Genomic DNA, 16924 nt, shown 5'->3' on the forward strand with positions numbered 1-16924 from the left:
TTTTCGCAAAATTTTACTATTGCATGGTAAATTTTTCATAGTTACTAGTGCTGGTAACTATTACTAGTGGCAATAATATTTTCAACATTCATTTTAACAATCCTTGTGTAAAGCTCTTTGATTTGGGGTTTTTCGCGAAATTTTACTATTTCATGGTAAATTTTTCATAGTTACTAGTGCTGGTAACTATTACTAGTGGCGAGAATATTTCTAACATGCATTTTAACAATCCTAGTGTAAAGCTCTTTGATTTAGGGTTTTTCGCGAAATTTTACTATTTCATGGTAAATTTTTCATAGTTACTAGTGCTGGTAACTATTACTAGTGGCTAGAAAATTTTTAACATTCATTTTAACAATCCTTATGTAAAGCTCTTTGATTTGGCGAATTTTGCGAAATTTCACTATTGCATGGTAAATTTTTCATAGTTACTAGTGCTGGTAACTATTACTAGTAGCGAGAATATTTCTAACATGCATTTTAACAATCCTTATGTTATGCTGTTTGATTTGGCGAATTTTGCGAAATTTTACTTTTGCATGGTAAATTTTTCATAGTTACTAGTGCTAGTTACTATTACTAGTATGTATTGTAAAACTTCTAACATGGATTGTTATAACCCTCTACCCAAGGCTATTGCTTGCTTCTATCTGTTTTACCATATCTATAAGGGTATATACGGACGATAGTATTGACGAGAAATTGGCCTCACCCATAACCTCAAATTTTGATTTGCTGGCGGCCTCACCAGTGATGCTAGGTGCGTTTGAATTCATTACGGGGCGTCCATAAATGGATGAAGATAAGCTATCTTTTGCTAATGAATGTTCAAGGTGAATTAAAAACATCTGAAATATATTTTCATGTACTGCTCGGTAGATTAAAAAAGAGTTGTTTCTAATTTCTAAACGAATGCAAAGTCATTCACTGTTACAAACAAGGTTAAGTGAAAGCCCCGTCTTTGTTGAATTTGAAAATAATCGCCTCCATGCTCTGACTATTTTAAACAAATCCACATAATTCGCTTCTTCGCTTAAGTGTGCGATACAGTAAGTTGTTCTTTCGTTCAGATAAATGATGCGTTTAATTTCACACTCGAATATAAATGTACGGGAAAGTTGCAAATTCTCAGTACTCATGAAAAGGTTTTTCAATAACAATGCTTTTATTTGCATAATCATCGTTTTCCAAATATCAATGCACTTGGCAGCCCTGAACACCCAAAAAAAAAACAAAACACGAACATCTGTGTATCACTTTTCCACAGAGCGAATTTGTCGATTTTAGTACCGGAAAATCGCGTTTATCTTGCGCCATTATCAAAAATCGATTCTGTTCTTCCATGGTTTGAGGTTAGGGCTGAGGCCTTCTGTTAAAGTGGTGTTTGTGTAGAACTGTCAATATATCCTAATTGATTTAATTATTCGCACAGATTATTCCGTCGGCACTTAATAACGAAAACACGGCGAACACTCCGTGTGCTAAAGAGAGCCGCGCGCGCCGTCCGGTGAGCCGCCGTGTCCTCTCGGTAGATGCTCGGTGTTCCTCACGCACGCGGCAGAAAAACGCAAACGCAGTTTCCGAACCGCTCGCGCTCTCGAATAGGCGCGCGCGAATTCGCTCTGCTCAAAAATTTTCAATCTGCGTTTTGGTCGCAAATTTCTCGAGAGAATTTCGAGCAATCAAATGTGCCTGTGAACCGAGAACGAAAGAGCTGCGTTTTATTTGCTCTTTCTCATTCGACGCACTCCTGCGTGTTGAACCCTACTTGAGAACGCTTTTATTTCCAAATTTCAGTGGCACCTTTTAAAATTCTGTACTTTGCGGTGTCAGAACTGCACTTTTGAAAAACAGTTTATTTCGACTTTATTCGTTTCCAAATAATATTTGATGCTTCAACAATCGTCTCAAAGGTAACAGTTATCTAATTCAAAATTAATCAACTCATTTGGAAAGGGTTGATCCCAGGGCGCTAGTTAGCCAGCACTTGTACTAATTGACGATTCCGAATGACCTTAGGCAAATACATAATGCGGTTGCGACTTTTCTCGCTCAATGGAGTGGAGAGAAAGTGCTAGAAAGTGCAGGCGAATAGATAGATAACCACACGTTGGTATACCTACCGGGTATTGGAAAGGTGAAATCCAAGAGGGTACGCGATTGCAATGATTTAGTACTCTGAGCTCTAAGCGGGTGCCACTCGAGGTCGCTCTAGGTGGTGACGCGTTTTCAGCACATCAGCAGCGTTGTTGCTGCTGCACCGGATTAGTGGTGGATCTTGAGAACGGTTATTTTTAGCCACTTGGGTTGACACAGTTCGCAACCACTAATCCCTCTTGCTGCTTCTAGGCTGCCAACACAGAACAGTCTCGCTCGGGATGATGGACGGATTCTGCGGCCGTGTAGAGGCGAAGGCGAGATAATTCCGGTGGAGGAAATGCGACCGACTCTTGTCACCGCAATACAAAAAGTTAGACCCAACTGAAAATGGCTTGTGGGAGGCGTAACAATCCGAGGTATGGTATAGGTGTGGTTCAACGAGGAGTAGGTATAGAGTAAGTAGGTACACTTCAAGAGCTCTCAGCAGCGCACAATCGCGTTTTATAGTGCACGCACGAGAAGGTCGTTTGTTGCCTCCATCATCATCCCAGGCGCATACACATTCATTAGTCAGGCGAGGCGGTTAAGTCGACGGTTTTTCATCAACAACTGTAGCATTGTGACTAGCAGATAGTGTAATTCGTCGTCGTATCTTGATCATCATTGTCGTCGTCATCAACGGGTTTGTGGTTTGGTACCTACCTTTTCAAAAAAACGAAAAAAAAACCGCTGCTCATCGTCAGCGACTGTCGGAAGACACCGGTTTAAATAGACACAGTAGAAGGTACGCGCTACACCCTCCTCCCTAATAGAAGCAGGAAGGAGCTTGCCACCCGTTTTTCTACTAGCCATTCAAACGCGATAGAAGAAGGTGTATTTAATTCGAGCGTTAATAAAAACGTGCAAGTAAATGGTTTCACACGATTGCACTGATATTTAATTTTGATTGCGCGTGGTGTGAGATTTTTTTCTTTCTCTGTCTGTCCCAAGCTAACTATTTTATGTTTTAGTCGTGACACTCACTAGAAATTCGACCTACATTTTAATTAGATTTGGGATTTTTTTAGTTTTCAAAGGGAAGGCATATAGCTTTAAAAAGAAATGGCAAAAAACTATGTCGCTCTAAAAGAAATTAGCACACGTTATACCGAAAACTGGCACTTTCAGCTGTCTGACAGACATAAGAGTGAATGAGAACCTAAAGTGTAATTGAAACAAAAATTCAAAAATAAATAGCGTTCTAATGAAGTTTACCATCAATCGTAGTTCCTCGATTCTGATCCTAAATTATGATAATGAACTAGGTGGGTAGTTCATTATTAAAGTTTGGAATCAGAATCGAGGAACTACGATTGATGGAAAACTTCATTTGAACGTTATTTATTCTATGTGTCGGAATTCTGCTCCTGATACTTTTCTGAACTACCATTCTCGTATTCTAAATCTGAATTACTGCAAGCACCCTAATAATTATTTCTGATTTAGAATTTTCTGTTGTCTTGATTGGAGTAACGCTTGTAGTAGCCGGAATTGCAATTTTATATTGTTTTATGGAAGGTATAGGGGAATAAAGCACCAAAATCTGACAAATGGAGCTGCCGGTAAACACACTTAATCGAAAAAGCGGCTTAAAATATTTGCTATATATAATTATTTCATACGGAATGTACTTTTTTGTTTTGTTTTTCAAACATATTGCGATTACACTGAAAAATTACTCATAAGTAACATTGTAACATTTTCAATCCCCGAAAATTAAAAATTATCCAGTCGAAAAACAATATCAAAGGTAAACAAATTATTTTCCAAATAAATTTAAAATCAGGGTTGAGAACTATTCTTCGTATTTTGCATCTAGTAGAGTAAGGTGGGATAAAAGTACGAGTCGGGTAAAAGTATATTTTGAGATTATCACAAATTGAGGACAGCAAAATTCAAAACTCTGACGTGGATTGATAATGATTTCGAAAACCTTCATCCAGAGATAATTTTATTTCATAGAAGTTGAAAATACTCCAAAAAATGAGGTAAAGTCTCTGTTTTGCACAATAAACTGTAAATCACAAGATACCTTGAAGAGGCAAAAGTACGAACTGAAAATGGGGCAAAAGTACGAATGATATATAGGGTCCGCTGATGTATATCTGAATGGTAAATATAAACTTTTTTTAGCAATGCTCTGGGAACATCAGCGCATAGTTTTGTTTCTAAAAAGACCTGCTCACGCGAAAAATTTCTCAAATATGATGAGAACTAGATTTCGTAAAGCAGTTGAGTATGGACAATTAGTGGGGAACTCCGAATTCGCGCAGGTTGCTCGCCTATGTATAGGATTTGTATCAGAAGCGAACTTAGAAGCTGCTGCTTTAAGCAAAGATTGATATAAAATTATTTTTCTAATTCTTCTAAAAATAAAATAGCACTAAGGTCGTACTTTTACCCCACCATACTCTAACTATGTATTTAAACCAGATAGTAACAGCCCATTGAAGATTACAAAGCAAAAATACGTTTGAGTTACCAGGTGATATGGAGATCCTTCGCTGATTTCTGAGTTTGAAGGTCGTCGCAAACACGTTGGACTAGTAGGTACTTGAGATTCTTTGGCCGCAATTACATTCCAATAAAATTACATTTGTGATTGGAATAGTAATGGTCGATTTTCTCAATATTTGACCGCATAAAATGAGACATCTCTATGTAAAAACAAAAATAAAGAGTAATTAACGTTTAATTTTAGAAGGAAATAGAACTCTCTTACTCTTTGCTTTATTCTTTACTTTTTTAATTCTTCACTCCATCAAGAACAGTTTATGAAGGCAGAATAAAATAAAAAAAGAAAAACTTAATATTAAAATATTCAAATTTCAGAGATGGATTTGATATTCAAATTCAGCAGCCATTTGGAACGTACCGTCATTTTTAGGTATGATCCGTTTTCAGAATTACATTAAGTGACGAATTATTGATTTCGGTGTTTGATTCGGATTACAAAATCATTTATAGGTTTTGAATTATGTATATCAAATTCCAGATGATGATTTCAGAATGAGGATTTAGATTTCATGGCTTCCATAATCATAATTCAGCGTGGCCACAACTCTTTCATTCTGAAATTCCTAGTTTTTTTCAGTTTTTCCCGTTAAAAAATTCAAGGTTTTCCAGATTTTGATCGTTTATTTTCGTCAGCATATAGCAGAATTTTCAACGTATTTCATTGATTTGATTGCTTCATAACACTCAAATCAATGAACACTTAGAAGAACTCGATTCTATTTTAAGGTTTTCATCACATTTTATAAAAATGATAACAAAAACATCCTACACAAAATCATTATGGATTTTATTGTCGTTATCATGTTTACAAAAAAATTAAAACTGGTCTGTTAACTGAACTTTTAAATTAATCATTTGTCATGTGAGATTCTATCAGTTTTTGATAAGTTACAGATACCGAATATGTTCCTACATCTCACAAAATCCACGTCTTTGAAAATTTAAAATTTTCCTGATGGCATGCAATTATGTATCTCCCTCGTTACAGTAAATTCAGAATAAATGTTTTTTTTCAAACGATTTACAGTCAGTAAGAAAGGCATCTTGAAGTGTAATATAAATTATTGTGAATTTATTTCACTGATTCTGTAGGACAAGATTCCTAGTTCCTTTGAGAATACAAATATTCCTCATGACTAATCAAGGGTAAATTTTGGAAGATCACAAATCCTATCCAGACGCATTATTTAGATTCCCTTAGAAATATTGCCAACACTAAAAATTTTCACATAACAAGAAACTTTAAGGAATTCATTATTCCCCCATATTCACCTGGGTAGTTATGAACAGATACAAGAACAAAAAAGAATGATCTTTGTTCATAATATCCCCAGTTGACCCTACCATTATCCGTAGAACTTGTCTTCTGTTTTAGCCAAGTTTTTGAAAAGATTTTCTTTAACATACAATTCAAACTTTTTTATATTGAACAAGCCGAAAATTAAAAAAAAATTGTGAATCATTGTTATAATTGTTTTTGTGCAATTCAGTGCTAAAAAGATAACTTGTAGACACTGAAAACAGTATCGAAAAGCAACAATTAATAAGCGACAGTACAGTTCACGAACCACTTGATCAGAATTTTTTTTCCAGTCATTAGGCATAGTCATGGGGTTATTTGTTAAGACGCATTTCTTGTAGGTCAATAAATGGATTGTAAGAGGAATTTTCCGAATTTGCCTAAAATTGTGTATGCCACTCGTTGTAATACTCGATTTTTTCAACACTCGACGTAAATATTCAACTCGGCAAGTTCCGTTGGATAAATATACGATTCGTGCCAAAGAAATCATCTTTTTGCAACGTGTTGCAATAAATGATTAATTAGAAACTATTCACCAAACTTTTTTTATTTGCATCTTGAATTTTGAATTGAGAGGTTAAAAAAAAGTGCAACAAGTTACATAGTCTTCATTAAACGGTTTTTAGGATTATTCAAACAACATACCATAGTTTGAGATATACAAAAATTTAAAAACATTTATTCAATTCAGAATCACCCACTGTATTTTTTTTTAATTTTAAACTGAGGAATTTCAATTTCAAAATGAATATAAAAAAATGGAAAGGGAATTGGGTTAAAACTGAGAAAAATAACTGTTCCGATTAATGGTAAAGTTATAACACATTTTATAATGTTTGCTTCAAAACAATCCCTGTATCAGAAAAAAACAAATCTTATAAATTTCTGCAAAACTAAACTAACTTTAAGGATTAACGCCAAATCAAGTTGAAAAGTGGAAAAAAGGTTTTAAAAATCAAAGAGACTCAACAGTGTACATTGAATTTTCAGAAAATTTAAGATAATATATTGATATTGCTTTTTTCATCGAAGTTTTCGTGCAGATGGGCAGTTTAGGTTGTTTGCCATCGCATTAACCGTTGGAATTTGTAAATTACCTTTATCAAGACTGTTTTCATAGCTTTTTAAAATAAACCTGCAAATTCCACTTTTCAGAAATGGTCGGGTAAAACGGACACTGCTCAGAAAAGGAACATTTTGCCGCAACAAATGCTGTAAAAGTAGATATTTTTGTGAGTTAAGTATTTGGAAACGTTTTTCAACCACAAGGGAACCAACTGGTCCGAGTCCGGAAGCAAAACAGTGTGGTTTCGGAATTCCGTATTTTATAGGCGCTTTTTTCACCAGAGATCCTGTTTTTACAGTTATAATCGCCTGTTGAAGATGGTGAGTGCTTTTCGACCGACAATTACTCTTGCCAAGGTCTTTTGAAGACGTATGGAGGATCAAACCGATGAAAAATTAAAATACCTGGAGAAACTTTTGTGTCCGTTTTACCCGACCTTGAGGTGTCCGTCTTACCCGCCTTAGCAACTTTTTTTCAAAACGTTTGTTGTTCAATCCCTTTGACCGAAATTCGCTGATTTTCCTCCAGATGGTTAAAAAATGTATAATAAACACTCTACCTTTGAAAACGGTTGAAAATTTCGAAAATTTCGCGAGTTATTAAGTATTTTATTTTTTTTTTTTTGTTTATTTGTGACACTTTACCAACGCTTTGGCATTCGTGTCAAATTAAGTATTTTATGAGAAGAGAAAATTACATCAGATAATGGAAACTCAAAGTTTCCATTAACTCAAACTCAAGATCTCGAGAGTGTTGATACACTTAGACGAATATATTCCCGTCATTAGATTTGTGCCAAACATTGTAATTTTCGAAATATTGAAAGTGTCCGTCTTACCCGACTTTCCATGTTTACATGTTTTCAAATCTGTGAAGCCGTTGTTCCACAAATTGATTTTGCCGTCCTGAATTTGAATCATTTGTCAAACCCAGTTCTGATGATATTAGGTTTTAAAATTTAAAAATTAATAAGTTTTGAGTGAAATCATTCATAACTAAAAAACCTAGAACTTGATATAAAAAACAAAAACTGATTTCGAATCTGCTTATTATCTTCCATTTGATAGAGAATAAGGATATTATCTAGCTATTCTAGTTTCAAAGAAACAATGCTCATTGGAGAACATTTATAAGCTTTTGATATCAAAGATTCAAATTTCATTTACAACTTTGTTGAAAACTGCAAATTGTTTCGACTTATGCTGTGAAAAAAAATGATAACTTAAAAAAAAAATCCAAAAAAATCCAGTTTTCTCAAAAATTTTGACTATCCGTGGTCTTCAAAAAAGTTGATTTTTGGTTCGAAACCTTCGATTTGAGTATCTTAGAAATGTTTTAAAATTAGGCTAAAAATTTCTTAAGATAACCCTTGAATCTCGAAAACTAGAGCTAGCAGAAAAAAAAACCAAACTATATTCTATGTCGCCCTCAAATAAGTCAAAATCTGCTCTCAACCCCTGCATGGTGCCATCTAAAAAAAAAAAAATTAAAAATAATCAAATAAATTGCAATTATTAAGTTATTTTGTTTGTAATCATAATAAGTCTTTTTTAACATTCAAATTGCATTGCAATGTTGAATCATTTTAACATTTTCAAAGAATTTACATAGTCTTCTATCGACATAAACACATCCTCATGGAAAATGTAAAAATTAGCACTGGAGTTTTCTTAATTTTTATTCAATTTTCGTCACGGATCAGGTTAGAAAGTAGTTCATTCAAAATTTTCGGAAATTTTCAAACGTATTCTAACATATTCAAGCTTCGAAATCGAAAAAAGTAACTTTGAATGAACAACTTGAAAAAAATATATCTGGATCACGTGATGGTTTTTTTTCCAAACAGTGCGTATGACAGGAGATGGTTTCCTTTTAACTCAGCAAATTTTCAGCGATGTCAAATTTATTTTTAGCCAAAAAAAACACAGGGCGGTGCGTAAAAATGATTGTCTTGTGTATAACTCTTGAGCTAAAAACTATCACTGGTAAACTATAATATAAGCATCTTTTTACAATTCCAAATTTGCAACAAAGAGTTCTAGATTCCAACTTCAACTATAATTTTCTTGTTTTTATATGATTGAGTTTTTTAATGATTGTAATGATGTTTTATACTTGAAATTTTAAGAGACTTTGTAAATTTCTAATCTCATCCCTCGAGACAGGAACCAACACCTGAAACTGGAACCAAACATAAATTTGGGTTTTCTTTTGTTAATTTTCACGGTTTTCTGTGGCCACCCTGATATTTGAATTTTAAATTCAGGTTATGTTGTATTGGAAATCCTTCATGTGTGCACGGATTCACTGCATATTCTGCCTAAGTATGTGCGTGAGTTCGAGCATTTTTTAGTTTAATTAGTTCGACAAATCTCCAATGCATCGCGTACACCATGCCTAAGGTGGCCAGAATTATTTTAACATATATTCGGGGTATTTGTCTATAAACATGACAAAATCCGAGCATTAGATTTAAAAAGTGTTGACCCATGTCCGGGTAAATTGGATTTAAATTGTTCAACGAAAATCAAGAAAAAAAACTTGAAAATGGAATTTTTCAACAAAACTCACCAGCAGAATTTTAGGCTTCTAAAAAACCTTTAATGATTATTTCAATGAAATTTGCTCAAAAAATTTTGTTCAGGGTGCAAAAATAAAAATTTCTACCAACACAATTTGTTTTTTTTTTGTTTGATTTGGAAAATAAAGTAAATAAATCTGGACAACATCCGGGCTTTTTTCAGTGAAATCCGGGCAACCAAACCGGACCGAACTTTTCCCAAATTTTGTATTAAATATCCGGATAAAATCGGATAATCTGGCAAGCTAAACAATATCTGGACCCAGGGACCGAAAATAGCACGAACACAGTACGTGCAACACAATTTTTTGACACGGCACACTGAAAACGAAATCGTGTTGTGTTTGTGTTGTTCAAATTAGTTGTGTTGCGGATGATACATAACACAGTCTACATAAAAAACATTGTGTGCAACATCTAATCGAAAGTGTTGACACAGATGACGATGTGTGCGACACTTGAATGTAGCACAACACATTAATTGTGCTGTGTTCAGATTAGACACAGTGTTTACAGAACGAACACAAATTACTTATTATAGCTATGGCGGCACAACTTTCCCGTATGTTTGGGTAACGTGCCGCTATCAAGCCTACCCCTCTTCTGATTGTTTATGAAATTGAAGGGACGGGTTGTTACACGGGTTTATCGGACAAATGGCCCTTAATCTGAATAAGATTAATTATCATGCGTACTAAACTGAAATAATTAAATTTTTTTTTTCGAACATGCACTCATTCTGAACATACATTTGAGAATTCGAGCCTTGCAACAGCAATCAAAATTTTAAACAAAATTGTTAGGGTTTCTATACGATTTTAATTTTTCTTTCAAAACAATTTGTTAACTTCATTTGAATGTATTTTTTTATATCTCAACTTTTGTTAATATTCTCCAATCTAAGTAATCAGTACAAGAAAAAGTCAAAGTTTTCAATTATGGTGGAAGCTTAAATCGATCACCGGTGCCCTCCTCAAAAATAATTAGTTTGAAGCGAGTGTCAATTAAGTTTTAATGCCATTAGTATTCCCAGCGTCAGTAAGGATTGTAGCAGTATGTTCAATGCGGAAAATGGAAGCTTTGAGACCTTATTCAAAAATTGATACTTAGCGCATTGAGACATCTTACGAAATGAAGAGAAAAGTAGGTAAAAGATAAAATATAACTTATTCTAAGAATCTTTGAGGGACTGAAAACCTTGCCATAAAAACCATTCTGTGAAAAAAAATTTATTCACCGGAAGTTTAAATGCGGTTACTTATTTGTTCTAAGCTGGAATCTGGAGAAGATCAATCTTGAACCCATTCCAAACAACACCACAGCTCTGAAGAAATAAGTTCGAAAAAAGTTCAGACTGGTCAGCTGAAATTTGGGTTGATACTACAAGAGTGTCCAGGTTTGTTCATAACATTTAAATTGACTACATTTGATCAAACATTACATTTACTTTTCCTTATTGTAAATCATGGCGCAGCTTCCTTAACTAGGAAACTGTGTTGCTTTTCAAAAACACAGTGCCGTCTCCAAACACAACACATTTGAAAACTGTGCTGTGTTCGTACAGCACGGCACCCAAATTGTGTCGTGTTACAATGAAGTGTTGCACACAATTTTTTTTGTATCAGCACATGAGATTTCGTGTTGCACGTACAGTGTTCACAGCACAGTGTGTTTTTTTTCGGTCCCTGTCTGGACCCCATGGCTTTATATGAACTGTTATGGAGCGAACGTATTACGTGCGTTGATGTATACTCAGGCAAATTCTTAGTATAATTTTCATAAGATGCGTCTTATGAACCGCTTTTGCTCATCATAATAGTCTTATGAAATTCTTTCAGTTTTTATAAGAACATTTTATGAAAAAGGGAAGGAACGGTATTGTGAAAAAAAAAATTGTAAAAACATTTGTGAAATAAAATACTCTTTCATTCGTTTATTTTCAGCAAACAACCAGAAAAATGCACAAGGTGAAAGGACCGGCTGAGGAAGAATAATTTTGTTTGATGGAACCGGGTGTGGATATACTTATGTGTGTGACCATGGTGTAATTTTGAACAAATTTGCCGAAAACAGAATAGAAGTTTTTACTATTAAATTTATCAACAACCTCTCATTGAAGAAGGTGTTCATCTGAAACATCATTAGACAATTTTATGAATTTCAATGATTTTCTTATGGCGCCAGTTCATAAGAAACTCTTATCGAATATACTTAAGAGTATTTTTCTGGGTATAGGTATATTTTGTATGAACGAGTAAATCAGGTGGGCTAGTTTACTATGGTTAATTTTAATCAATTTTTTAGAAACGCCGCTGATGAACTGGTAACAAAACACAGACTTCCGACAATCTAGTACTTTACTCATCTTTTTCGGAAGTCGGAAGTCCGGACTTCCGTAGTTAAATTTAGTGCTGGCGCGTTTATACGAGGATTCCGGCTTTCGTGTATATACCCGGCCAGCTGGGAACTGATTGAACATTCTTTTTAAATAGTCAGTAATAGGAGGAAACACATCTTACCTGTCTGTCGCTTATGGGATATGCCCAAAAGTTTTTATTGTCGATACCAGGAATCGAACCCAGTACGCCTGGAAACCTCAAAACTAGACTCATACCAGCCTATCCGCCAGACCACCTTAGCGCTTTCGAATTCAGGATTCAGATTATAGATTTAAATTAAGATTTTAGATTTATAATCTAGAATTCAGGTGAAGACTTCTTATATTAGTTTCATATTCAAATTTTAAATAATTCGACTTTCAAATTTAAGACTTAACATAGAATTTTGACTCGGTTCTAAATGTTGTTTTGATAGAAGTATTCTCAAGTAGGTATTGGCAATCAACTTTCCCGGAACTGTTAAGTTATCGATAGCAGCAGAAAGGAAGCAATCAAAACAATATCCGCTTGATTCTGTAGCAAACAAAAAGACGGAGGCGTATATGCTGATTCATAAACGAAAATTCAGCGCGAAGATAACACAAATTCTAGCGACCCAACCTTCCCAATCCACTCATAACATACACATCTAGGTCGTTCGGTTGCTCTAAAGGCGGCGACTTTACAATCTAGGTGGTCGATTCGCGGTCGGTTAGAGAAGGAGCAGGTAGAGGAACCACAAAAGGGTACGTTGCCCTGAGTCGTACTAGAACACCTAACCGTTTCTGGTAAGAAACTGAGTGAAGTAGAGGAAAAAAATATGAATAGAAACGAAAAGGTTCTATCAACTCGGAGGAAACCGGTCGACCTCCAGGCCTTCAGCCCGTAAACAGTTGAGAAGTCGAGCGTTGAGGTTGAAATCTAAATATTTTTTTTCGCTTCTATTCTAGCGAGTTTTTTGTTGTTGTGTTCTAAGCCAACAACAGTAACACATCACACACATGATGCGAGGCCTTTATGGACAAACGACGGAACGAGAGCTCACCTTTTATCGATGCGCGTGACTCGTGACTTGATAGAAGTTTGCTGAATGAATCAATTACAATAAAATATCAGTGGAAGCATTATGGCCTTTTCTATGCAGATGATGAACTACTGTTAGAGGCCTGAGGGAGTTGATTGATTTAAGTTCACCTTTCCTGGGACCATCCTCCATAATCGGCCGATGCAGAATACAGCTGGAAGAGTAGAATACGATAATTACCTTATTCCGACGAGCTGGTCTCGATGCAGCAGATGATGGTTTTCAAGTTGTAATAGCTTACTTCTGAGAACGCTTACACTCGACAAAACAATATCGACACCTGATGCTGGTCGTCTGGTTTATGGCCAGTGGCTTATTTTTATTTTCCTTTTTTTTGGTCACTCAATGTGGTCTCATAACTGTTGATAAAAGCTGCTACATTGACATGTCGTGTTTTCTTCTTTCAATTGCAATTTTACCCTTTCCCACCACGACAGCTCCCTTTGGAACGGAATCAAAACACTACGGTGCGGCCACAGGGCTCTCCACTTACGCCAACACTTTCCGAAATCGGTCCCAGCCGAAATCCAATTCTGAATGCACCAGACAGAAAAAAAAGCAAGTACAACACAACACACAATAATGTTGCACAACCAGGTTACGGATTTCCGACAAAACCGAACGGCCACCGTAAAGAATGGAAACGAGACTTGGTGTTCGTGTTGGTCGCAAAATAATATTCAGCAGGTTCTCGCACTGGGATTTACTACAAGTTTGGTTGGCACAAACTGTCCGGATCAAACGCAGCACGGCACACGGGAAATGTATCAAAAAGAATCGGAAAAGTACAGCGAAACGAAAAACACCACCATCGATGATGACGGCAACGCGACCGACAGAAGAGATAACAACGCGCGAGCGAACGAGGAACGAACAAAAACGCGTCCGCTTTGGCCCGCGACACAGACACCAATATGGAACCGGACCCGTTTTGGCCGTCTGAAGACCGACAGACAACCGCACAACGGATTTGCTGTTTTGATGAACGCAAACCTACCCCTACATGTGCAACCAAGAGAGAGAATCAGTTGAACAAAGAATAGAACAAAATCCGTTGGATAGTGTGAGTCAAGTTTTGAAAAAACATTCTCAACGGCCAGCATTGAGCTTATGAAGGGGGCAAAAAGTAAGGTTAGCTTACGCCGAACGAAGAAGAGATACGCAGCTGTCAGGTGTGTGTGTGTGTGATTAAAACAAGTTTTATTACAATCTACGCTCTCCTGACTCCTGAGATGTCTCGAGAGAGCATGCTGACTGACAGTTTGGAATGAACAGACCTTGCCGGAAAGTGAAAACTTGCAAAATAAAAAAAATGGTCGTATTCAACTTATTCTTGTGTACAAGTGCAGAATACAACTCTGGGTTGCCAGGTGCCCAGATTTGTCTGTAAAACCAAGACTTTTGACCCTTCGTCCAGATATTGGTCAGACACAGATTTTGCCCAGATTTTTGCTGAGAGTGCCCAGATTTTTCAGACTTTCAAAATTGAGTGATGAAATCAATATGCATGTATCGGATTTGATTCGTAAATACCAGATTGGACTGGAATCTCGCTTGTATTCATTGGCATTTGACCAACCATTTCTTAAACATAATAAGAACACAATAAGAACGATATGGTACGTGATAGAATTCACTAATCACTAATCACTAATCGTACTTCCACAGCCAGAACTTATGTCTGAGTCCCAAAGAATAATAAAAGTGTCTTATCATTCTTCTTGTCTTTGTCCATATTTTTAATAATTTTAACATAAAAACATTAAAATGATCAAAAACATGAATTGGTTGGGCCTACCATGGAGCAGAGAACGCAGAGACATCTGGAACACAGGAACAGGAAGAAACGTGGACCACCAGTACCATACGTTTCAATTGGACAGTATCGTTGGAAGCATGCTAAGAAAAATGCTCCGTGATGAAGAAACCATGCGCCATGTAAAGGAACTTCGCCAATCGCTAGGGCCATTCGAAAGGGTTGGAAATGATTTATTTTGTACACGGAAATCCCAAAATCTCTCTGGATTTCAGTGTACAATCATTTCTGGTCACCGACCAAGGTTAAAGCGCCTTTACTCGCTCTTGAAAATAAAAAAGAGAAACGGAAAACATTAGTAGTACATAAAACCCTCCGAGGTCTGTTTAGAGCTCGGAAAGTTTTTCCAAAAATTTTAACTGTATTAAAATAGTACATCAAATTACCTTTGAAAGTTCTCATCAAATAAAAATTAACCTTATTAGTGGATCAAAAACATTTAAATGCGAATCTAGTTATCAAAGAAAACACTATTAATGTATTCATACAATATTGGACATTTAAAAATATACGATGTTATACGATTCATATCGTTGGATCGATTTCAAAGTGTTTTTTTTTCTGTCAACATAAATTGTAAAAGTTTAAATTCAAATAATGTTCCAAAGAATTAAAAATGTTTGATTAAAGTTTAGCTCCGGTAAATGCAACTTGAAATTAATTTCATGTAAAAGTTTCATTATAAATATGCTTTTAGATCTGTTTTGCTATTCCTACACATTGATTTAATAAAAATGTTATGTAAAAATTTTTAACATACTTTTTCGAAACATTAACACAAAATTACCCAAGTATTAGAAAAATTCATGTATTCTTTTATGTTATCCAAAGTGAAAACAATTTAATTTGTACAATAGATTCACAAGTGATAGAATGAAGAAACCACCTACCTACCCCAAGCAATTGAATCCACCCCCGAACTAAGTGCAATATTACGCCAGCCGTAGGCGAATTTTTAAAAGTCAGTGAGTGCTGCGATTAAACGCAAACGACTGTTGGTAATTGTAATTGAAAATATATAAATGAAATTTTTCATTTGAAGCAAATGTCAATACTTCTTCACGTTTTTATTCTCAACTTTATACATGCCAGCCCATTTAGAAATTCAACAATGAATAATTGGAACGAAAGAAAAAAATAATAAGAACGTCCTCACCAGTTTTCTGCTAGTTTCCGCACTTGCTGCTGACTTGACTTCATTCGGTTTCAAAAATTTTGTCACTTTTTATGAGCTCATTTCTCAATAACTTTATTAACTAAACATGATTTCACTATCCTGCTTGAGCATATTATGTGGAAGAGATTTTGTTCAGCTCACGACAAACAGGAGCACCTTTTTCCTGTTCGTTTCAACTTATATTCTCACTTCACATTCATAAGAGACCTGAACATATTTTTATCATTCCCAATCAGGCTTCATTTTGCTCATCTTGAACAAAAGGAGACAGTGAACTTTTTCGCTCCGAATAATTGTGAGCTTACTTTTAATGAGCATTTCATCCTCCGCTGCTGAGAGAGCAGGGAGAATTTTTTTCTCAAACGAATGATCACTAGACCGCTGCAAAAACTGACTTTTTGCTCCCATGTGTTTTTTCGATTCCTTTTAGCTCTCCAATCATCTCTGTTAAATATAAGATGATTTGGTTCATCCCTGAATTAGCGCAACGGGTTTTAAATTTGTATGGAAATTAGTATGGGGAAAGTTTTTTTTTGAGATTAAAATCGCTAGGGAAGCGATTTTGGGTTTTATGCAAAAAATAACTTCTTCAATGGGTTACTGTATTCTTAAACTTCAATTTTTACTAAGGTTACTTTCAGCTAGATGCTACCAGAAAAAAGTTAAAGCAATTTGTAAAAAAAAAATCATTCATAGTAGATCAACAGTCAAAACTGTCAGCAGCACTGGAAACCTGAACTTGCATGCAATATTCCTAGATGAATTCTTGAATACAAGCTAATGCGTGGCATACACAAAGGCGTTTTTAATCGGGTAACGCAGATAGAAAAAAACTGCAGCACTATGTAGAAAGTAAGATACAA

At 35.5% G+C, this 16924-nt stretch overlaps 1 protein-coding gene across 2 annotated transcripts in view; it reads right to left on the bottom strand.

Moving 5' to 3' along the window:
• The window catches only part of LOC129755818 (katanin p60 ATPase-containing subunit A-like 1), a 75057-nt gene extending 61071 nt beyond the window's left edge, over nt 1–13986 (bottom strand). For both annotated transcript variants that reach the window (XM_055752493.1, XM_055752491.1), the window contains exon 1: nt 13249–13986. The gene's annotated coding sequence lies outside the window, so the exon portion shown is untranslated. The remainder of the gene's footprint in view (nt 1–13248) is intronic.
• Between the last annotated feature and the right edge of the window lie 2938 nt (nt 13987–16924).

Source organism: Uranotaenia lowii, chromosome 3 (assembly GCF_029784155.1).
Source record: "Uranotaenia lowii strain MFRU-FL chromosome 3, ASM2978415v1, whole genome shotgun sequence".
In the NCBI taxonomy this organism is placed as follows: domain Eukaryota; kingdom Metazoa; phylum Arthropoda; class Insecta; order Diptera; family Culicidae; genus Uranotaenia; species Uranotaenia lowii.